The following is a 24,932-nucleotide window of genomic DNA, read 5'->3' on the forward strand; positions in this document are numbered from 1 at the left end:
GGGTCATTCCACTCTAACTGCAAAGGACATATGCTCTTGTTTCTACCACCCCCATGGGTGAGCACTCAGCAAGCGGACCACGACTCACCCCCAGTGCTGGCTCTAGGGGAATGTGATCAGGAGAGCCCCGTCGAGAGGCCTAAGGCTCTGAACTGCTGCTCTGAAATCCATTCTGAATCTGTTATCTCTTGAGTTTGTGTTTTGCAGGTAAATCGGGCTGTGGTGAACATTCCATGAACTTGGTGTCTTGATCCACACCCTGTCCACATTCTGCCACACTCCCCAGGGTTCGTCTTCTACTGTCTGCCCCTCCCCTAAGTATGCTGAAGAAGACAGGGTTCAGGCCCAGGAAAGTGGAGGTTGTGTGGCCTCTCTCCTCCTGTCAAGCCCAAGGCCTAAGGCAGTATGACATTAGAGAGAAGTAAAGTAAGCAACACTGATTAGAACCGGTCGGGGGGGGGGGTGCAGAAGAGAAGAAAGGCGCTTTTCTTCAGTGCCCTTTGATCAAGTGACCCCGAATTTGATGCGTCTGGCTCATTCACCATGAGTGCTGCCCTGGGCTGAGTAGAGAGTGCCCTCTCCCCATGCCAGTCTGCTCAGTTTGTTCTCATTGGCACAGATTAGTTTTCAAGCTTTCTCAGATCTGCTAGGTGCTGGGCAAGTCCTGGGGACTCAAAGACAATGAGTTCATTCACCAGTGATGGCCCTCAAGGCCCCATGTCACAGTCGGATGGAATAAAATAGATGTTCCTCTGCCCTGGGCTGTGTGATCCAACCAAGCATGATTTAAGTTATGAATCACATATAGAAAATGTGGATCGAGTAGGAAATGGGAAATAGGGAAATAGGTCTTGCCTTCAGCTGGACTGCTGGTTCTGTGTCAATGGGCCAGTGTCCGACCTGGGTTTGCCGTCTCCCTCCCTGTGGTATTTTGTTCTCTTTCAGCAATGACCTTCAAGGAGGAAGACCTCTGACTGTTGGTCTGAGGACTTCAGATTATCACCCCCAGTATCTTAGGCCCCCAATAGGACTCTGTCTTTCACCGAATCTAGGCTAGAAGCAGCAGGGTGTTCGTTCCTTTAATTCTTGTGGCTATTGGCTTTCCACCTAAGATATAATGTATTGAAAGGATACAGTTGTATGCATGGCAGACACATTCAGAAAGTGCACTGGAGCTCAACTAAAATAAAACAAGTCTCATTTTTAAACCCTAAGAGGTTTAGAGGTCAGCACACTGGGGTGAAAGATGGAGGCTGCTGTCCACATGACTCTTACAGATGTCTGGAATGGAGCAGTGGCTCTCTTGACCAGGGGTTTGGGGTGTGGAAGAAAGCCTCCTGACAGTGTTGGCTGGTTTTCTAATCATCTCTTGGGCTTGTGGTACAAATCTAGATGCAGTTATGGTTCTTTCTGAGAAGGACCTTGAGTTTCCAACTCAGAGTTTGGTTCCCTGATGAGGCATCTGGATTTCCAATGAGGTGCTTGGGTTTTAGATACAGGTAGATCAGCATCTAAAACCCAAGAGGAAGGAATAACAAATAAGAATGGGAGGAAGGCTGTTGCTCCAGCTCCGCTGTCTCTCTCTTAGTGGATACTTGTGTCTCCTGGGCTCCAGTGGGCTCAGGAGAGCCAGGCACAGCCACCTGTCTCCTCTGTTCTGCACCAGCATCTCCTGAACCCAGCTTCAAGATATCAGGTTAAGAAGAGATTGGTATACGGGAGGAGGGGAGTGGAGGGGGTGGGGCTCAAGGACAGAACTGTCAAGGGTATATTAGGCCCTGATTTCAATCTCCTGCACCACATAAACAAAACGCAGCTCATTTTCAAAGCTGGACACCCTCAGCTGCTGCCTTTGTAGTTTTAGGAATCTTTACGTGGAGCAAGACTGCTTCTGGAGCACTGCTTCCCATGAAGTATAGCTGAACCATCTCTTCAGTTGTCTTATTAAAACCATTTACTCTGGGCTTCTTACAAACATTTAGTGTGCATGCATGTCTATGAGAGTGTATATGTGCTCATGTGTATATGCATGTATGTAGTGCAACTGTGCATGTGTGTGTGTAGTGAGTGTGTAGTATGTGTATATAGTGTGTGCATGTGCGTGTGTATAGTGTGTGTATAGTGTGAGCATGTGTGTGTAGTATGTGTGTGGTGTATATGCATGTGTGTGTAGTATGTGTGTAGTGTGTGTGTAGTGTGTGTATGCGGTATGTATGCATGTGTGCGTATAGTGTGAGCATGTGTATATAGTGTATGTACGTGGTGTGTATGCATGTGCGTGTGTAGTGTGTGTGTGTGTGTGTGTGTGTGTAGGTCAGAGGACAAACAAGTTGAAGGAGTTGGTTCCCTCCTCTAATATCGCAGGACCAAACTCCCTTCACCAGGCTTGAGGTAAGTGCCTTTACCTGCTGAGTCATCTCACTGGCCCTCATTCTTACAACTGCCACTTTTTCTTCATGGCCTCCCCCATCTAGCAGGCTACTTGGCCTGTTCATCTTGCTGCTGCCTCTGTGAGGCGATTGGTGGTTGCATTTATCACCCTCCTGCATCCCCAAGTCCACAGGTTTCACTGTAAAATATGATACTGGGGTCTCACTGAGTTGGTGAAAGGGCAAAGCCGGGACTACTGATCCAGGGGGCCCCCTGCTCAATGCTGGGGCCAGTGAGGAGAGTCTCCTCACAAGGCCCAACCTCACGTTGGTGCCTCCTATAGGAGAGGCACTTGGTGGGAGTTTGGCAAGAGAGGGGACCAAAGAGAAGAGGAGCTGCTCTGGAGGATGAAGCTCATGACCTAGCTGAGCTGACAGAAGCCACATGGAGCAAATGACGACAGACATGAAGGAGGACCCACAACAATGGAACAACTGATCCTCTGGCCGGACTTTCCCACAGGGATGTCTAGCATGAGGCTTTCCAAGGGTCTCAAGATTAACACTAAAAACCCTGAAAACTCTTCTTAAAATTACAGAGCTCTGGAAAATGCTGTGATAAAAGAGATGCTTTGGCTATTGAATAGGCAGTCTCCTCTGTGGAGAATAGCACAGCACACAACTGTCATTTCCCAGGGCAGGTTAAATGCCATCCCTCCAGGGACATAGCTGGGTCCCTTTGTCTCCACAGCTGAGCACCACATTGCTCCGTTGATATCAAAAATAATGTTTTAAAGGAAACATGACTTAATACTCAGCTCAACAGGAGGAAAACACACGGCCATGGACAGTGAATCACTCATTAAAAATTAAATCAATCCGCCCACAACAGGAAACAGCATAAGAGAATGTCAGAGCTGGCTTCAGATTGGAAGGAAGCCAAAACAGGTTTGCAAACTAGAAATTCCTGGGACTGACGGTGGGCATGAGGAACCTCTAACATCTCAAAGACATACACTTTACAATCTAACCTCTGCCAAACTACCCAAATGTGGAGCAGGGCAATATTGGGGTGTCCGTGGTTTCTAAGCGTATTAACTGGCCTTTGCAGTGAACCACACCCACAAGTGAAATAAAGCACCTTGTGGTTCCCAGAAGAATTCTGTAGACTAGTTCTGAGGGCAGTGGAGAGCCACCCTCTTGTTCTGCATCTCTGGGGATGAGACTCTGTGCCTCCGGCACTTTGAACAAGTGCATGACCATCCAGCTACAGCCTGGGCCCACTCTATAAAGTCAGAGTTCACAGAACCCCAATGTTTGTTTATTCTTGTTGCCTGTTAGCAGCAGAATGGGAAGAAAACTGTCTGCTTTTCAAATAAAAGTTTTCCATTAACAAAACCTTCCTATGGTGCCTCTTTTTTTCTTCAGATTGAGAGCAAATAGGAGTGGGCAGAGAGGAGGGCATCAGGGCAGAGGCTGTCAAAACAAAGATTATCATCACAAAGATAGTAATTTGCAAATCCATCCCAATAGGGACTAACCTCCCAGGCCTTGGTTGATACACAGCAGTCATTACCTGCTGGGGACCTCTGCCATTAGCTCAAATCCAGCTATCACAGAGTTTTGGCTTGATGAGACCTTTGTAAGAAGCCTTACCCAGTCCTTCATAGCTTAGACAAGGAAGGTGTGACTCCGGTGAAGGAGCACACCTAAGTCCTTTGGCTTTTCTCAAACAAAACCATCAGATTACCAGGTTTCTGGTCTCTACTGACTTACCATCCAGTCTCCTCTAAACTCATGTACAAAATTCACATTCATTCTTGATAGAGCAAGGCCTCAGACACTAGCCTCGCAAACTAAATCAGACCTAGGGTCTAACATTTGTTTCTCTCTGTGTGTATGTGTGTATGTGTATGTGTGTGTGTGTGTGTGTGTGTGTGTGTGTACATGGAAGCTGAATGGTGACAAGTGTCTCTCTTACTGTTTTCTTTTCTTTCTTTTTTTTTTTTTTTTGAGACTGAATCTCTCACTGAACCTGGGGTTCACTGATTTATCTAGATTGGCTGGCCACTGAGGCTCAGGAATCTTCTTGTCTCCACATCCCTGGTACTTGGATTATAGGTGTTGTCACTAAGCCCAGCTTTTTATGTGAGTGCCAAGGATACAAGCTCAGGTCTTCATGCTTACACAGCAGGCCCTTTACTGACTAAGTCAGCTCCTGGGTCCCCCAGAGAACTTGTTTTTTTTGTTTTGTTTTTTTTTTTTAATCATATACAACTATGAGTCTGCAAGAGATACTGATAAACATTTGGTGAGGGAGTGGACAGGCTGTGCTGGGAGGAAACCCAGCGAGGGTGTGAAAAGAAATTGGAAGACTGGTTAGCAGATAACATGAGGAAATCTCTGGGAACCCTGGCCAAGATCAACTTGATGGTCATGAGGTTGTTCCAAAATACAATGATCCACCCGCCAGCCATGCGCACGGCACATAGATGGGCTTTGATTTGTCAGTGTGCTCTGTGGGCTTGCACGACTGTAAAATAATATTTTTCATAATAGAGTCCTTTTTTTCAACATGTGTGACCTCACCTTGGGTGATGGACAGGAGAGCTGACTGGCATTTAAGGAAGAAACAAACTCTGCCAGTTAGAGGGACACTGGGAAGGATTTGTTGGTTTTCTTTAGTGGATTTCAAACAACTCTGCCAAGATCTGTCTAAGTCTGCTATAGGGAGTGGCACATAGTTCATGGTCAAGGTAACATCTGTAGGGACCGGAGAAAGGGCTCAGTGGTTAAGAGCATATGCCATTCTTACAGAGGACCTGGATAGTTCCAAGCACCCGTGTCAGATGTCTCACAACTGCCTATAGTCTCTGTTACAGAGTATGCCTCTGCCATCCTTGGGTACCTGCATTCATATGCACACACACACACACACACACACACACTGGGATGCAAACTATAATGATGCATACACACACACACACACACACACACACACACTGGGATGCAAACTATAATGTTACCATGTTGCTAGCCCATACAGATCTTACTGTATGGGCTAGAAGTAAGTCTTGTTGACTTACTTCTTCAGCCTGCTTGGGTCTGTCTGTCTGTCTGTCTGTCTCTGTCTCTCTTTGTGTGTGTGTGTCTCTCTGCCTTATTCACTGAGACAGTCCCTCTTTGAATGTGGAACTAGGCTATGGTCAGCATGCTGTAGGGATCCTCTTGTCTCCGCCTGCATAGCACTGGGGTCACTGGGGTTACAGATATGTGACTATACCTGATCTTTTACATTGTAAATGGGGACTTGAACTCAGGTCTTCAAACTTGCACAGCAAGGGCTCTTATTCATTGACTATCTCTCCAGCTCCTGGTTCTGATTTTTAATCTTCAAGGCAGAGGTGGCAAGGCATCCCCAGACTGTTTCCAAGCATGTAGGAAGCACACTTAACAGTAAATTTGAATATGCTTTATAAACTGCCAAGTGTCCTATATTGGATGCACCTTATCATAACTAAAATTTGTGTTTTATGCATAATGTATTTAAATCATTTAGCAAAGCAGGAGACAGATCAAGCCCTGTTCTCCAAATAATCATTACTATCAACCTCAGAATGTTGTTCTTCAGCAGTCACACAGTGATATGGCAGCTTCAACACACACATCTCAACATCTCACTATGTTATCTAGACTGGCCTCGAACTCACAGCAATCCTCCTGTCTCAGTCTCCTAAATTCTGGGACCACAGGCATAAGCTTCCCTGCCTCATTCACCTGCACCATTTTTCATTTGTAGATCAACCTATGAAGTTGTCTGGAATCACCAATATGTTCTTAAAAGGTTGCCAAGAACCTATTCGCCCTCACCACAAAATAGCCCAAACCCAATCTTTGCTTCCGCATTTGCCTATTTCTGTTAAGCCGTGCAGAGAACCCATGATGCGGAGCCTCTTCATTCAGCAATTCCGCGGGGATCCTCCCAACATTTTTTAAGTTCCTTCTATTGAGCTTCACATCATACCGGGTTCTAGAAAGTTGGTTCAGATTGGCAGGTTTTGCAAAGATGCTGTCTAATCTGTTGCTTGATGTCTCAACTGCCATGGGACATATACTCTTTTTAGTAGAGATGCCTTTGAGAGTAAGTTCCCTACTATGTATCTGTCCTTGCATTTGGCACCTGGCCTTGCTCCTAGTTCAGCGGTAAGTAGGCCTGAGAAATCTCCCTGTAACTCAGACTCACAATGGGACTCATACACTTTTTGTCTTCCCCCCACTGCATTGTGAATGATGCCACCCTCCAGGCTCCACCCTCTTGTTACTCACACCATCTGTTCCTATGACTTGGGTGCCACAGACAGGAAAACCTCACAGGGCAAGGGGGTGGGCGGGGGCTGGCTCTGGAACCAAAGCCACATGTCTTGAAGACCTGGCCCATGCCCAGCTTCGGGTCTCTCCCCCTCCTTCTTTTTCAGTGGGACACTTCCAATTATTGCCCAAATCCCAAAGAACAATATTAAGAGGGCACTCCTGATGATAAAATACGTAGTTGATAATAGGTAGAAATTGTTCAAGTTACTAGAAAGAATAACTTCACCTTTGATTCCTTGTGGTCTGATGGCCCTCCAGACCCCTCCAGGCCCAGACAGCAGCTCCTTGCTGGGCCCAGTACGTGGCTGGCAGCTTGGGCTGTTGTGGGACCAAATTGGCTCTGGGACAAACCCAGATTTCCTGCACAGGGCTGGACAAAATTAGCAGAGATGCTTGCCAATGTGCATTTAATGAAAGCCTTGATAACATTCTTTAACCTAAATTTTGGGTACTTTAGAAATTATATGATAAGCAAGCATGACAGAAATCTAAAAGTGACAAGAAAGGCTCCCCTCAGGTCCCCTCTTTACCTCTTGTCCAACTGGGGTGATGCATGGCTGCCATCCTGACCCTGGGGAATCCATGTTTCTCTGTCAGCCGAAATGGATTTTGAGATGAATGTCAAGGTCTGCCTCGGGTGCGGTGAGGAGACAGGAGTTTATATGGAAAACCCAAGTTCCTTTTTCCCTTCAGGTGGAAAGAGTGACTGGTGGGGATTGCCTGCCTCTGTGCGTGACAATAGACTTCCTATCAGACTCCTCCGGGAAGCAAGTCTAGAAAAAAGGTGGAAGCTCCCTAGGGTTTGAGACTGGAAGGCCGTGAGTCACCCTCAGTTCCCAGAGTGCATTCCAGACCTCCGCAGGCTTTCAGGGGTCAGCAGTGGAAGGAACCTTTCATTGCTTCCAGAAGCTCTACTAATCTGAGAGGAAGCTCAGGGAGCCAGGAGCTCACAGAAAGCCAAGCACATGCAAAGGGCTCGCAGAAGGCCCCTGGCCACACACCCTCCGGAGTCGCACCGCTTCCTGTGCTGTGCTTACTCTTGCTCCTTCCTGCGATTCCAAAGGGGCTGGTTCAGGGCGTGCAGCTCCTGCTCTGCCTACTACAGCCACCCCAGACTGCCACTGAAGGGTGCCCCCACCTCAAAGACCAAATATTTGAAAATTCAGATCATTATCTTGCTCTCATGGTCATTCATACCAACACCATCACCAAAAAAAAAAAAAAAAAAAAAAGCATTGACTCAGAGGAGAAAAGAAACACACTTTGAATGTGTGAAGAGCAGAGTCATAGGTCTGTGCTGGTGAACTGATGAACACCCAACTGATATTTGATATTAGCACTTCCGTTCAGTTTGTATCCCTTTGGTGTTTTCATCAGCCAAAGTGAGACCATCACTTTACAGCATTGTCTGCTTTTTTTGGTCATGGCCACTCTTAGGTTTTAAGGTGGAGATGCTCGCCTCTAGTCTGGACCATGTATTTCAAGCCTAATTATTTGCCTTCCGTAAATTCCTTACTCTCATATTTCATTGCATTAGATTCTGGATCACAGCTGCAACACTCTCCAGATGAAAGACCTTTGGCCACAGACAAGCATGATAGAACTGCTTCCTCAAGTCCATTGCTTTGTCTTTTGTGTGCCAGCTTGTGTGGTGTGGTGTGTGTGTGTGTGTGTGTGTGTGTGTTCCTGTAAAGAGGCTAGACACCCACATCAGATGCTTTTCTCTATTGCTCTCTGACTTATATTTGAGACAGGATTTTTCACTGAACCAGGAACTCACTGATTTGCAGGGCAGCTGACCAGTGAGTCCCAGGTTTTGGGCTTGCCTCTGCCTCCCCAGTGTTGGGATTACAAGAGATTACAAGAGTGTATCTCCACGCCCAGCTGTTTATGTATTTGTTGGGAATTGAACTCAGTTCTTCCTACTTGTATAGCAAGAACTTTATTAAGTTTATTGTTAAATGCAAAGTTAAAAGGGGGTGACTCCCAAACCCCGAAACTACTGTGATGACAAGAAGTGAGTGCTGAAAGGAGCCTGTTATGGTTGTCTTTTGGAGGGGTCCTGCCAGAGTCTTACAGATACAGCGGCAGATACTAACCATTTGACTGAGCGAGGGGCTCCCAATGGAGGAGCTGGAGGGTGGACTAGAAGAGCTTCCATGGGAAGAACGCCAACCAGATGCCCCAGGGCTCCCAGGAACTAAGCCATCAACCAAGGGGCACACATGGTTCCAGCCAAAAGAGTGGCAGAGGAATGCCTTGTCGGGCATCAGTGGGAGGAGAGGTCCTTGGTCCTGTGAAGGCTCAATAGATGCCCCAGCCTGGGGAAATCCAGGGGGTGGGGCGTGGGAGTGGGTTGGGTGGAGGAGCATATTCTTGGAGGCAGGGGGTGGGAAGATGGGTTGGGGGTTTTCGGGGAGGGGGAAACTGGGAAGGGGTATAACATTTGAAATGTAAATGAAGAATATATTCAATAAAAAAAAAATCCTACCCAAAGGCTAAAATCAGAAAACAAAAGGGGGTGGAGGTGACTCTTGCTTAAAAGAATTTCCAAACAAAAGAGAATAATTTTGACTCTTTTTTGAAAGCCAATATTAATATAGTTATTTTTAATGGAAATTCAAAAATGATGCCAGTAAACTGAAGGCCTTTTGACATATAGTATGGTCCCCACACATACAAAGGCTCAATTCTATGACTCAGTTGGACACAACTGCCTTGATTCTGTGCTGATATTAACAAGGGGGCAGCAGTGGTCATAGCAGCTGGGTTTTTTGAACTTTGCTTGGATACAGCTCCCTTAAAAATCCCCATCCTCCTGGGCAAAGCTGGGCAGAAAGAAAAGAGGTTTGTTGGGGCCAGTGTGTCTATTCCGCTAGGGCTGCTGGCCTGGCTTCTCTACAGCCGTCATACAAAACTTGTGTGATGAGGGCTTGTGACGGTCTCCAGTTTCAGGGAGCTTACCTGCACTACCCAAGCAGACTGTCCAAAGTTCCAAGTCACCCAAAAGCCAGTTTCAGAGGCTAGAGTTAGAAATCACTTTCTGACCAGTCACCGAAATCCTGCAGCTCAGTGCCTAAGTCTCAAATGTTTGCCAATGGAAAACAAACAGCCAGAGATTCTTGATTATAGCCCAGGAAGCAGAGTCCCAATGAAGGCAGATTAGGCCACCTTCGCCACTCCTCAAATTCCTGAGGTCAAAAGTGCTGTGTGTGTGTGTGTGTGTGTGTGTGTGTGTGTGTGTGTGCCTGCCCTTTACTGGCATGTGTGGAAGCTAAAGGCTGACATTGAGATGTCTTCCTCAATCGTGTACCCTTTGAATCAAGGTTTCTAACTGTACTTGGAACTTGATTGGTGTCCTCCTACACTGTCTGGCCAATTAGCCCTCAGGACTCTTCTGCCTTGGCCACCACCACAGTTGCAGGCGCTCACTTCTGTGCTTGGCTTTTTCTGTAGGCGCTGGGGGTTGGAACTCAGGTTCTCAAGAGTGTGCAGAAGACACTTTACCACAGAGCCATCTCCCAGCCCCGTATTTTTAAAGCCAGGAACTGAGTGGTTGACTAAAGCAGAATAGACACAGAGTCAAAGGTCAGGGCCAAGAGGATCGTTGCTGCCATCTCTATACCACAGATTCACACAGGAAACAGAGAAACACAGAAATAAGTTTAGCATGGCTGGGCAGGAGGTCTGGGCTTTCAGACCTCTTGCTGGGTTTAAAACATGGCCCTGGGGGAGGAGAAGCTGAGGCCAGGCTAGCAGCTGTTGTCACGGGATCACTCATTTGGACAGCTGCTGAATCACTGCTGGGCATCAGGGCAGTGGACCAAGAGGCTCGGAAATGCTAGAATAGGAGGAAGGAAGGCTGGCTCTGGACAAGCCAGGCCAGAGTGAAGTGCCAAGGCACACAAAGGTCACATGCTTAGAGCCAACCAGAATCTGCGTCCTGTGTTTCAAAAGATAAATCCATGGGGCCTAACCTATGAATACGCCACTCCGGCATGTTAGGCACATTAAAAACAAAACAAAACACTCAAACCCAGTGTCATGTTTCATGTGCATTTGCAACAACATGCACAAGCCAACACCTCTGGCTTATGTTCCAAGACAATAGGGATTGCTGACTTGCAATTAACACTCATAAAAATGATTCCAACGAGCCCCCTCTTTGTTCCCACTGTCTCCATCCAAGCAGAGTTGGATGCCACTCACAATCGATGACATCTAACAATGATGCAATAGATAACAGGACCATAAAACTCAGAAAGGATAAACGAAGGCTTCTTTCTTTCTTAGCTTGATAAATTTTGGATTATCATTATCCCACCTTGCCAACATGGAGAAAGAGCAATCTGAGTGACCCACTTTTGAGAAAATCAAGCACAACTGTACCCATTTATGTTCCAATGGAGAAATACCAATGAAGGACCTCCCCTGTCTGATGGAGGAGGCCAGCCAGGCAAAAGAACCAATCTAACAACCTTAAAATTTGGAACACAGTAAACATTTATTGTTCTTGTTTTTATTTTGGGTCTCACATAGACCAGGCTAGCCTTTAACCCCAGACTTCTTGCCTCCATCTCCTAAGTCCTGGGCTTACTGGCATATGGCAGCATGCCCCAACAGTAAAGAGATTTCAAAGGTGGCTATGCATTTGGGAATGAGACTTCCTACTTTGCAATCTGACAATGGCCATTAAGTGAAGCATATGGGCTGAGCATTCGGTTCTCCTCTTGTGACTACACCTCAGGCATTTCTAAACTCAGATTCTGTGGAGCTTGGTGGAGGGTGCCCTAAACCTCAATACTTAGGAGGCAGAGGCAGGAGGATCATATGAATTTGAGGCTAGCCTAGTCTATATAGTGAGTTTGAGGCCAGACAGACCTATAGTCTCAACAAGAGAGCGAGCAAGCAAGCAGGCAAAATAACAAAGTTCTTAGACTCCCCTCTCTCCCTTTCTTCTGGAAAGGGGAACAGCATTGAGTTGATTTAAATGTTTTCAAAAAAGGCTATGAAGGGGATGAAGGTGGCATAGGCCTGGAATCTCATCTCTAAGGATGCCAAAATAGAAGGACCGTGAGTTTGAGGCCAGCTCTGGCAACATAGTGAGAGCTTGTCTGAAACAAGACAAAACAAGATGTGGGCCATGATGTTGAAAGTTGTATTTTCTTACAGGCATCAAAGAAGTAGAATTTGGCTGCTAACTGGACCTGGATGGTGTACAACACAAGATTCCATGGCATAGATGCATCTTTACCAACAGTGCCCTTCAGAACAGCACCTTCTCAGCAGTTTCCCCTGTGGCAGCAGATCCACTGAAGATAAGGAATCCCCACCAGGCCGTCCGTGCACCCTAACGGGGATTGAGTGTGTGCCACTGAGATAAGGTTGTAAAAGAAACAGGACAGAGAAAGGAAAGCACGTGGGAACTGCTCGCAACAATACGTCTCAGGACATTGAGTGGCTGAGCTATATTTCAAATGCCAGGAGGAAAAAAATAATAATAATGAGAAGTGTGATGTGAGCCATTGAGTAAGTCAAGTCACTAAATTCGCATGTCACCCTCTGACCACATGGCCTGTTTCTCAACAAGATAAGCCTTATATAACATTGAAATCCCAGGCATTTTAAGCTAACCAATCATACATTAGAAACATTTTTTAGAAAGTTATGTACTCACCGAGGGGAAATGAGGGCTATAGTCTGAAAGAGAAAGAAGAAAAATAAAAAAAAGAACATTAGTTTCCTGGTGAGAGGGTTGGTCTCTCACTTGGGTCTCCTATTCCTAACAGTGCTAGTCGATGACACTCTTTTCAGGGTCTTCTGGAGCCCGCATGATCTTGATGGTAATTTCTTTTTGCTACATGCATAGGATCTCAACACCTATGACCTGCACCCAATCTTCTGGTACTCCCTGGCACCCAACTGAGAGTGGAATGTGGCTCCCTAGGGTCTGAAGTGTTTGACACCCAGCCCTCAATGATCTGACCTCAATAGGTTGCTGTCCCTGGTGAGGGGTATAAAGGTCCCATCTGGAGCAGTCCCCACACCTCTCTGGAGATGGCCTTTCAAGCTAGAGGCACCTTTTCACTCCACACCCCTGGTATCACCTCTGATCATCACCTAGCTAAAGCCCCGTGTTCTTCCCACTAAAAAGTACTATTAAGATATAATTTACGTATAAATTACGTAAGATTTGCCCACTCGGAATGGACGATTTAGTGGCTTGTAGTATTCTCAGGTCTTTAGTTGTCCTCATTAAAATCTAATGTTAGGGCTAGAGAGATGGCTCAGCCAACAGCCTGTGGCTCGTGCAGAGGACTGGGGTTTGCTTCCCAACACCGACACATTCACAACCCTCTGTAGGTCTAGTTCCAAGGGATATATCTTCTTCGGGTTTCCTCAGGTTCTGCACACATGTGGTATATAGGTGTGCCATGCAGGTAAAGCACTCCATGCACATTGAAATAAAATTAATTTAAAAAAACATCTTACAAATCCACTATAAGACCATTTTCGTCATCCGAAAAGAAAATACACACTCAGGAGTTCACTGTCCACCACTCTGGCCTCTCTCTGGCTTCTGACAACCACTCAACTACTTTCTGTGGATTTTCCTATCCTGGCATTTTGTAGAAATAAACTAGCATATATGGCAATGAGAATCATGTTCCCGAATCCTGTCCATCCCATAGAGTGCTCTAGTACTTCACTTGCTTTCACTAACAAATATTTCACCCCCCCCCACAGTCTGTTTATCCATCCGTCAGCTGATGGATACAACTCTGTGTTCCTGTTGGTGACGCAGGCAACCTCACATCTGCCCGTGGATGGAGCTGTGGCTGGGTTGCGATTACTTACACAGTTAAAGGGTAGGATCAGTTTTCGGTTGTCTCTATTTTAAAATAGCTGCCTCACTCCGTGCTGCTTTCTACCAGATTGCTTGTGATAATAGCCCTGGCAAGGCTAGGTTCTTTAAAACAAATTTAACAATGTCTCTGCAAGTTATTATAAATTATTATATGGTTACAAATTTAGCAGTTAACTCACGAAATAGTTTTAAAGCCATGGAAACAGAAAACCAATCCAGGTAACTAAGAAATGTTAAATCTGCTTGGGGAATTCTGTACTCAATGCACTTGTAATGGCACAAAGGATGTCTGCTTTGGTCATCAATATGTAACATGGCTCTGGGAACCTTGGCCAACAGAATAAAGCAAGGAAAAAATGCAAGACATATGAACTAAAGAAGAGAAATAGAAAATGTTCTTCTGAGGCGGCATAATGGTCTATGTAGAGAATCCTAAAGCATAAGAAGCCCTGATCGCTGAGACACGCACTTAGGGACAATGACAGCTTGAGAATGTCAGCAGTGCTACCACAGGCTAACAAAAAGCTGTTGAGGGAACAATAGTAATTCTATACTTAGGGAAACCAACAGTCCCAGCATCACACACTCACTTATTCACAACAAACCAACGGCATTCACCATCTATTTTTGACATCTAACACTGTGTCATTCCCTAGGGAAGGAATCAAAAATAATGAAGAGGCAGCATGTTGAGTCTCATAGAGTTACAAAGGGTTCCCAGCACGCCACAAAGCCCCATATAACATACCACCCAAGCCCAAGGCAGAGGCTGAGTGTTGGGCAGGCAATGGTTAATGTGGATAGGTAAACTGTATTTTGTAGAACAGTTTATTATAAAACTTCACCCCTTTCACTCACCCTAAAATACCCAGAGACAATGCTTGTATGGAGTCAGGCAATGGGCAAAGCCAAGATGTACACGGCCTCCACATTCCCAGGGTAATCGACAACAATGCTCAAAACTTCCAATGCTATGTTGACTCGTTTCACTAGGAAATAAAGCCCAGTAATACACAGAGGCTTCTGGGACAGGACTACAGCTGGAAGTACAAGACTGGCTCGACTAAAACCACAAAGGAAAAAGCTAGTTTGGTGTGGACGCACAGGCTGTTTTGTCAATTGCTAGATAAACAACCAAATACAAATGATAACTCAAAACTGGAACTTTGAACTAATGTGTTGTTGTTGTTGTGATTGTTTTTAAGCAGAGTTTGACTCCCCAAAACTTTAGGTAGTTCGATGGGTGGAGCATTCTTGGTGTCTGTGCCTCATGTGCATGATTGAATAACTATCAATTCCTCTAAAGCAGAACTACAACAAACCACCCCCACCCCCAAAACAGGCTCCAAAATTAACCTTTACCAACTAGACATTTTCTTTAGCCTGAGGCCTGTAGACAGTCTTCATTTTGCTGAGCAAAACCTCTAAAACTGCACATGAAACATTTACAACCTGGAGGTTGAGGTGGCAGTTGATGTGGGCAGTTTGTCCAACATCCTTCCACAAACTACACACTTCCTGCCCTTATCTTGAAAGGCAGCATCCTTCAAAAAGGGGAAGGAGGAAGGAGGGCGTGGGGAACTTGGGGACAGCTTCTGTTGTGTCCCCTCCACACAGCTATCCTATGAGGTAAGGGGGGTACTCCCTAAAGATGGGGACCCTGCAACCTGTAGTGTGAGGAAGTGGGGCAGTAGGAGGCCCCTCCAGCCTACTACTCTTGGTTGCATCTGCTGGCCTCGCTTGCTCATTGGGTGGCAGCTCTGTCCTCTTACCAACGCTGTAATTCCTTTAGGGCGGTCATTGTCTTCCCCCTCTAAGTTCCTAGTGTCCATGGTGCTGTTTGCCACAGCCTGGAATGACACTCTCCTACAGGCAGATTTATTTCTCAAAACTCCTCCCAGTTCCACTGCTTTTTTTTTTTTTTAAGTCTAGAAATACCTGGAAAGAGGCAGACAGGCCACACCCCTCGTCTGGGGAGGGCTAAGTCTTTGAGAATGGTCTGAACTGACCTGCTACAGAGGAAGAGCTGGGGTTGGTGGGGCCTGAGTACACAGTCACATCCATCCAGAACAGAGAGGGAGGAAGCCTGGCTTGCCCTGGGAAAGAGGCTGGTGACAGCATCAGAGAAGGGGAAATCCACCCGAGGAAAGCCTGAGAGCAGGCAAGGGCAGGCCCAGGAAGAGGGTTCCTAAGGAAGTGACCAGCAGCTAGGCCTGGCCCTGATGGTTCCCAAGATAGATGGACCCAGCAAATGGAGTTATTGTACAACCGAGCTTCATACAAAGACAATCGAGTGTAGTGTTAGAAAGTCCACGGAACTGCTCTGGCTGAGGATAAAGTTACGGTTGCTGCTGGGGTGGACAGAGCTAGCCGATCCTCCTGAACTCAGACAAAAACAAAATGTGTTTCTGTACACCAGTGGCCCACGTGCGTCTCGGGCAATCCTGTGGAAAGCGTTTTGCTGCCTGTGGCTTATCGAGCCACAGACTTTTCTTTTGAATGGGCAATAAGCTTTTAAAAATCGTAGAAGCGCTGGCATTTTATTTTAAAACTATTGCACACATTTTTCATATCTGAAATGTGAAACATTTTTATGACAGTTGAAGATTCCACCAAGAAAAAGGCACACAAAACTCTTATGTGGGGAAATACCAGGGACATTGGCCTTGAACAAATCTTACTGTGAATAATCAGACCTGGCCAAGTTCCTCCATTCTGGCTGCCTTCTCTTGAGATTTTGGTTTTTCCAGAAGGCACTGGTGAAAGATTCATGACCACTGGGGGAGCAAGAATTTCTCTCTACTGTTAGCTGTAGTAACCCTCAAGCCAGATCACTATACCCATGAATGTACTGACTGGCTAAACAGCAGGGCACTGCTAGAAACAGAAGAGTAACCAAGGCCCTATCAGGAGAACCACAGGCAGTAGGGGGATGGTTGTGGCCTAGCCATGCCTCTGGCTTGCCTGCATTCCATCAGACAGCCACACTCTGCTGCTAGAGGGTGTGGAGTGCCGAGAGCGTGTCATGTTTCCTAATCATCGAGGCTGCAGATTGCACAGATCTCTCACTGCCAAGTCTCACAGTTTTCTTGTTTACCTTGTAGATACCAGCAAAGCTGCCACTTCTCCATCTTCTGATGCACCGAAGAACAGGGAAGAGACACTAAATGTAGAGGAGGGAAGCCTCCCCTACACAAAGGAGTGTGGTAAGACGTTCCTCTACCTGTCTCATAGGTTCAAGCTGCCCAGACAAAAAGGAGAACCTTTGCGATGGTGTCTCCGAGGTAACATCGCCTCACTCTTCATTTGTCAACCCAAACTGAGAAGCAGCACACTTTCTAAATGTTGGACAATTTCTGGCAATTATTCCCAGGCAAGACACCTGCTTGCTCTCCACCCAAGTACATATGACACTTCTTTAACTGCTCACTGTAGGGGTGCCCTCTTTGCATATTACTAAGCTAGGGGAAACCTTGTTTGCAAGCACAGGCCTGGTGTTTTCCATATTGCTACATCTGTCTACAGTGTTGCGATTGTCCTGGAAATTAGTAGTACCGCATTTCAGATCTGTTCTCTTCAGAGGCACGGATGTTCTCAGCTTCAGGCGAATGCTAATGATTCTTTCATCTCTTGGTGCGGGCACACACACTTTCCCTATAGTGACAGTCACTGTCACATCCTGGACCTGTGTGATTGTTGACTGTTGTCTTTCCCAGTTTTATCTTTTCTCCCAGGAGCTGCTTCCTTGTGGGCTCCTGTGTCCTTGAAGATAGAACAGTGTGAACAGCCCTGCCAAGCTTCTTGGAGAGGCGTCACAAGGGCCACTTCAGTGTCTCAGTACTCCCCTGAGGAATCTGTTACTAGAGCTGCTCTGTAGACAGAGAAACTGCAGCCCTTGCCACAGAGTCCCACCACAGATCAAGGCAGTGGCTCCAGACCTGGTTATAGGTTTTGCTGCCTCCTTGGGCTCATTCTGGACAGAACTGGCTGTCATTAGAAACAGAAGGCCCCTCTGCCTGGTCTGTCAGTGCTTGTTCATGTCCCAAGCTCACCTAGGGATTTGTCTTCTGACCACAGCACACACAGATTAGGCATGGCTGCCTGGACCAACCACATCACCTCTCAAATCCACAATTTTTACTTCTGATAGTGCAGAGCTGAGTTCTGGATCCTGTAGGGAGATTCCAAGCATCATGACTCGAGCATGACTTAGGAAGACAGGACATGTTTTTTTTTGTTTGTTTGTTTTTGTTTTTTTCCTCAGAAGGCGCAGCCCCACCAACTCTGCCAGTCCACTTTGAAAGGACCCAAAGTGTAAAGAATGGAAACCTCCTCTAGGTGGAGACATGCCCTTGTCTCCTCCTTTAAGGGTTAATGCAGTGGGGGAAGGCCAGGAAAGGTGGGTTCCCCTGACTTAGACAATGCACTTTTCCTTCCCATAATCCCTACCTTCTAGGGCAGTCTCTGAGAGTGGCTCTGGGGTTTGGCTGGGTCTGCTGGCCTTTCTGAGATCTGACTCTGAAAGGTGTAACTGTTTCTTTTTCTTTTGGATGCTGGCCAGAGCCTAAGTGTGTTTCCTAACTCCCTAAGGCTTCGGATTTCCTTGATTCTTTCTTAAAAGCGTCTTCTCTGCTGTGCGTCTGTTTGCCGCCAGGTGGCTGACCTGCCACTTTATCCCAACCCGTGTCATCTTTTCTCCTCCGTTCTCCCTTCCAGCAGCTGCAAGATTTACAGCTTGCTGGCCCTGGGCTTTTCCTTTGAAAGGCCAATAAATTGTCCCTGAGCTTCCATTTGAATCTGTTCTTTGTCCTCTAGCTTGTAGGATTCTTAACTTCTTTTATTAATGGGACTAAGAACCCTCAGAGGGGGACCCTTATCCCCCAGGTAGTATAGGATGGCTCCCCAAGACCCTCAGCAACACTTCTTTCCTGCCTTTTAATTATTTAATTGGCAGAGGAAAGAAACCTGTTCCTGCACCCTTAGACAGCATCCAAAGGACTAAAGACAGATTCAGAATTTAAAAAAAAATTCCATAACACCAACTCTATAAACAATGGCCCCATTTTCTCTGTAGCAGTCCACAGTGAACACTTACCATACAGAACCCCCACGGGTCCTTGGGCTGACCCACACAGTTCAGTGGATATCCACCACTCCCCTCCACAACAGAGTCATTTGTCAATTTGCCCCTCCCCCCACTCCCAGGTTTGAGTGACACACCTATGACCAAGCCCGCTCCACTGGCCACACTCCATTAAAGAGGGCCTCGGTCCCCTACGCCCCAGCACCCATCCCCCGCAGCTGCCCAGGAACTTCTTTTTTCCTGGATGTCAGTTCTCATCACCCTCTCCCCTTACCCACGATGCCATTTAAGAGTGGCAAACAGGGCAGAGCTCAGCTATCTCCCATGGTCGTGCTAGCCAAGGCCCTTCCCACACTGGTCTCTCTGTTGACAGCTTGCAGACTCCGGTTTTCTGCCTCATAGTCCCCATCATCTTTACTCCAAGAAAAAGACATCAGATACAATTTAATCTTTTCTCTGCTACTTTCTGCTTGTGTACTGATACTGCTGTGTGGGATGAAAATGACCCCAAGACAATTCAACATTCACAGACACAGGAGGAATCAGTAACTGAAGTGTGCTTTTCAGCTTGTTGCCTAGGACACGTGTGCATGGAGAGGTGCTTCACCAAGGACTCAGGGAGCTAGACTTCCCCTAGTGAGACTGGTGAGATGGTGCTCAGCCCAGAACTGTCCATGGCCTCTGCTTCCCCTACAACCTTAAAGACAGGTCTCACACTTAGGTGTTTCTCTAAAACCATGCAGGAGCCTGGGCAGAATGGGTTGGCAGTAAAGTACATCCAGGCTCCAGTGGCCACCCTGAACTAAACTGGATGTCTTCCCTATATAATGTGTATATGTGTAGGTCCTTATCAGAATCTAGACCCTCCCAGGGAAGGAACATGTCACAGTGATGGCCTCTAGAGGCCCCCACTCACAGGAAAGACATAACCCTGCCCTCTGCACAAACACCACCAGGTCTGGATTTCCTCATGCTGTGCTTTATCACCCGAACCTGCCAGATTCCTCTCTTCCTCTCTCTTGATCTCATCTGTGTCCTCCAGACTTCCTGGACTCCCCTCCCCCCCATACTCTTATCTTTTGACACTCTCTCTCTGTCTCTGTCTCTCTGTGTGTCTCTCTGTCTCTGTCTCTCTCTGTCTCTGTGTCTCTCTGTCTCTCTGTGTCTCTCTGTCTCTCTGTGTCTCTCTGTCTCTGTGTCTCTCCGTCTCTCTGTGTCTCTGTGTCTCTCTGTGTCTCTGTGTCTCTCTGTCTCTCTGTGTCTCTCTGTCTCTCTGTGTCTCTCTGTCTCTGTGTCTCTCTGTCTCTCTGTGTCTCTCTGTCTGTCTCTCTCTCTCTCTGTGGTGATTTTGTTTTCTAACAGTACCTCCCTAGGCACATCTCACCGTAAGATGGTGAATAACGAGAAAGCCACCTTTGTCACCATAGCAGCCACCTTGTGCTGTGTATGGGGGTGTGTGATCCACACTTTACAAGTGACAAGAGTGAGAGGCAGCCATTCACTGGCACAGAAGCCTCGGTTGGTTTGGGGATCTCTGAGCAGAAACTGCAATCGCCAGAATCTCTTTAGTGTCTAACTGTTTCTGAATGCATACTAGTAGCTCAGAGCATCCTGAAAAATGAATGGATAAAATGCTTAGGCTGGTATTTAGCACATACTGGACACCCGCTGTGTGATAGTGACAGGCTGACTGGTAAGGATTGAGAAGTTAAAAAAAAAAAAACTACTACAACAAAAATCACCCACAGACCCTCATGGTCTTAAGTCTAAAAGAGATGCTTACAGAGGTCATTGTTGTGTGGCACTGAATACGAGATGGTGGCAGCCCAGGGTGGGAAATGACACTGAAGGATGGCACCTAGGTTGCCTTGCACCTGGCAGGCTCCTGCCTCAGAGGCACAGGGACCTGACTAGTGTGGGCTACACAGCATTCCTCATCGACGTGCAAGGATATTACTCAGGGACCAAGATAAGACATTCATGTCATAAGAAAAGGGGAAGGCAACCTGAACTTACCTAGAGAAGTTTGTAAGACATTTCTGAGAAAGATTTTGACTATGATGAAACCACTTAAGAGGAAGATCTGCCAATCAAGTAGTCATTTAGCAAGAGCACCCTCAAATATTTTGGTGCAGTGATCTTCCAACTCCCATTTGACTCAAGCCATGGAACCAGTCCATTATAAAAATTCACAGAACTGAGCCTCACGCTGAGAGGGAGAGAAGGAGCAGAAGGCACTGTGAGCGTCAGCTGCGTCGTTTGGAGGAAAAGCTGTGTTTCTCTGCTTAAACAGTTCCTAATGAAACATACGTTTCCAGAGGATTTACAAACCACGGGGCTGTGAGCAAATGCATCTCCAGCCTTGACTTGTGTTGCACAGGACACGCACCTACACCCGCAACCCTACCGAGAAAGTTCTGTGAACTCAGCAGGGATCCTTCCTCCTCCTCCACAGAAAAGAACACTGCCGTATTCATCGGACAACAAAAACTGCATTATGACAAAAGTATGCACATTGATCCACGCTGGAACAATGCGTTGCAATGCAAGTGAAGAGTTTTACTGAATTCTGCTTCCATCGCCTAGAAAAATCAACTACCCTCTTCCTTGGCCAGGCAGAACAGCCATAATTTCAAAGAAAATTGTCTCCTTTAAAGCAGGAAATCATCTCACATGTGCATAACCACTGGTTGCACAGCTGGTGCTTCTAGGCCTTGGCAGAAAGCAAAGATGTCAGAGGTCAGGCAGGGTTGGGCTGCTGCGTGCCCCGCTTTCATTTGCCTCCCATGAGTCTGGGAGTCCTTCTATGGTCCGGAGTCTGAGGGAGCAGGATGGAGCACCAGGAACCAGTCTTGCCCACAGACACAGGGAAGGCTGGGGCCCAGAGCAGAGGGCCTGACTGTTCCACAGTCTCTGTGCCTGAGGTCACGGAGGCAGCTTTGCTCTGACAACCCAACAAGACAGCGTTGTGGGAGTGAATTCAGTATCTGAGGGGTGAGGCCCAGAAATGGAAAAAAGAGTGCTTATACCCACAGGTGGCCTGGGCAAGGCCAGATACCAGACCTAAGCACATTTACTAGGACAAGCTAGAATTCTATCCGGTATGTCCAGCATGTAGCTTGTGGGCTTCATGCTGCCATGGGAGAACTGTGAACACACTGTGGGATCATCAACTTAGTTTAAACTTTGAGGGTTTTTGCAAGTTTATTTGTGGAATTCAACTGTATGGTTCTATGGTAATGCCCCACACAGACATCAAAATGCTGGGCTTACCACTTTTATCCAGTATTCTACCTGATTCTCTTGTCATGTCTGAGGGGACTTGCTTGAGTTGGTGAACTAGCCAAAATCCACAGCCAGCCCAGGATAAATAGAAAGCCTCCAATCTTGTTTGTTTGTTTGTTTGTTTGTTTTAATTTTTTTGAGACAGGGCTTCTCTGTGTAGCCTTAGCTGTCCTGGAACTCATTCTGTAGACCAGGCTGGCCTCCAACTCAGAGACCAGTCTGCCTCTGCTCCCTAAGTGCTGGGATTAAAGGTGTATGCCACTACCACTCAACAAAAGCCCCCAATCTTAGGAAGACCCTACCAGACCTCTAGGGCCAGGCCAGGAACCACTTCCTGAGAGACAAACTGTGGTGGGAGGACTCCTTTCCAGGCAGAGACAGGGGAAGTGGTCAATACCCAGTAGACAGAGGAAGGGCTCTGGCCATGACACTTCCCTCCCCATAATGTTCTGTGGTCAAATGCCACCACATCCTTAAGAAGCCATCTACCAGTGCCACCCCCAATGAAAATAAACAAGTGCCACTCCCAACTCATCAAAGACTGAAGACTGAATTCAAGAGAAGTCCTCTGTAGAATCTACTGAAGCCCAGAGCTGGAGCTGAGTCTCTAAACTGATGAAATTCTGAAAGTTGAATTTGAGCAACTGCATGGAGTCCAGTGCTCTGCCAGAGGATGGTTGAGTGGCGTTAGAGAGTGCTAATGAACACATTTCCCTGGCCATCCACAGAAACTTACCTGGTCTGAGTTAGCATTGCCTGGATGGGATCTACAAAGCCAGGAGCGCCATGTTTCTACTACACATTTCTTGTACTCGAGAGTCTCCCCATGAGCCACACGGATGGGCACAGTGTTTCTGTATCAGTAGTTTTGCTGTCTGAGGTGTCAGTTAGTCAACTGTGGTTGACTAATAACACATAGAAATTTCCAGAAATAAAGACTCCACACATTTTAAATACCTCACCCATCTAAGAGTTAGGAAATCTCTTGTTATCCTGTCAGAAGCTTGAATCAACATCTTTCCCCAGATATCTCTGCTGTGTGCGGTAGACACCCATTGGCCACTTAGTAGCTATTTCCTTTGGTGGATTGACCCTTATTTTAATGATCAGATCCCACAGTGAAATCAGCATTTTTTATTCACAGTATGTTGTTGGAATTGTTATATTTTATTATTAGTTATGGCTGTAAATCTCTTACTATACCCAATTAAAAAGTGAGCTTCATCATAGATGTGGATTCATAGGAACAAAACCCATACTACTTGTGGGCTATGGCAATCATCCAAGCTTTCAAACATTCTCTGGGAGGTCTTAGAATGCATTCCCAAGGGAATGGGGCGTGGTGTCTAATGTTCATCACAGAACTAGATGGGAGTTTGCCATGACCACCCTCACCTAAGCACTCATTCTACCTAGGCACTGATGTTTCAGGCATTGAAACCATGAGATCTGCATGGCCTGGACAGCATGCATCAGGCTCCTGTTCCTCATGCCTGCACCGTGTGCCAAACACCAGTTAGGCACCATCTCGATGGTCACTTGTTATGGAATGGAGAGCTGAGAAGGACCTTCTTCAACTTAGAAAGGAAACTCCTGCTGTATGGATCGTGTGGCCGGCAGGTATGTCAAACCCTGTCCCAACCCTCCCCTCACTGGTCTGTGCCCACAGACTTGGATGTGAGTGCTGGAAGTCAACTTGTGTTGTCTGCCTGTGAGTGTCACATTAGTATGGCAAATACTCATGACCGATGAAGTCCACACTCATGTCAAGATCCTGCTTAACACCTCAATTCAGTATGTTATAAGCAGGACCTCTGTGGGTGACACAGGACACAGAGTCTTAAGGTGATGTGTGTAGCTGGGGATACCTCCAAGGTTCTGGTATAGATATAGGACAGAGTGATGACCGCAGAACATTCTGCAACATGAGGTCATTACAACCACACAGAAGTTCATCCAACCTCAGCTCAAGACAAACTGTACAGGGGGCAGGGTCATGAACTAGTGGGTAAAGTACACAGGACCTGAGCGCACACCCTCAGAATCCATGTAAAAACCAAGCACGATGGTGTGTGCTTGTAACTCCAGCACTGAGAAGCAGGGCATAGAAGGGTCCCTGGAGATCATTGGTCAAATAGTTTGTCTGAATCAGTGAGCTCCAGGGTCAATGAAAGACCATGTCTCAAAAATATAAGACAGTGAGGGAGTGAGGAAGACATGCAGTTTCACCTTTGACCTCCGCATGCATACCTGTACACACACATATATACATACATCCACATGAACACATGCATATACCACACATACAACACACACAGAGATGCATATACCACACATCTAACACACACACACACAGAGCTTCTCCAACAGATGTTCCTCCTAAATAGGACTATTACACACCTAAGAGCAAGGGGACAATACCAGGTTGTTTTTGTGAATGTAGTCACAACGAGGGTCTGCACATTTCTAGCAAATTCAGCTCAGAGGAAGGGGAACAAAATAAGAGTCAGAAGCAGAAGCTTCAGCTTTGGAAGAGCGTGGTTTCATAAGCAGTGCTCAGCCACCCTTCCAGTTGGAGCTCGGCCACTGATGCACCAGTGGCTTCACATCACCCATCTGCTCTGCTGGTGGATTTGAGGAGCTGCTTCTGGCTGAGCAAAAATGGGCAGGGTGTGCACTGCTGATGGTGGTGATGATGATGATGATGATGATGATGATGATGATGATGATGGAAGTTAGTCCCCTGGGACAGGTGATGTAGGAGGAGAGATGGGCTGGCCTCCAAGGGCAGGCACCCAGTCCTGGTGGCTTAGACTGTGAATGGAGCACTGAGCTTGGAGCTGTGCTTCTCACTAATTCTAAAAACACCAGCCACCCCACACAGTGCTGTGGGTGATGCAAGAATTCTCAAAGCAATGCCTGCCTCTGGCTAGTTTCTGGGGACAACCAGCAGCCC

General features: G+C 46.7%; 1 protein-coding gene across 1 annotated transcript in view; it reads right to left on the reverse strand.

Moving 5' to 3' along the window:
• The window catches only part of Ptpre (protein tyrosine phosphatase receptor type E), a 146,938-nt gene that overhangs the window by 71,334 nt on the left and 50,672 nt on the right, over nucleotides 1–24,932 (reverse strand). The window contains exon 2 of the mRNA XM_052196464.1: nucleotides 12,418–12,440. The gene's annotated coding sequence lies outside the window, so the exon portion shown is untranslated. The remainder of the gene's footprint in view (nucleotides 1–12,417; nucleotides 12,441–24,932) is intronic.

The sequence above is a fragment of the Apodemus sylvaticus genome, chromosome 1, assembly GCF_947179515.1.
Source record: "Apodemus sylvaticus chromosome 1, mApoSyl1.1, whole genome shotgun sequence".
Lineage (NCBI taxonomy): Eukaryota > Metazoa > Chordata > Mammalia > Rodentia > Muridae > Apodemus > Apodemus sylvaticus.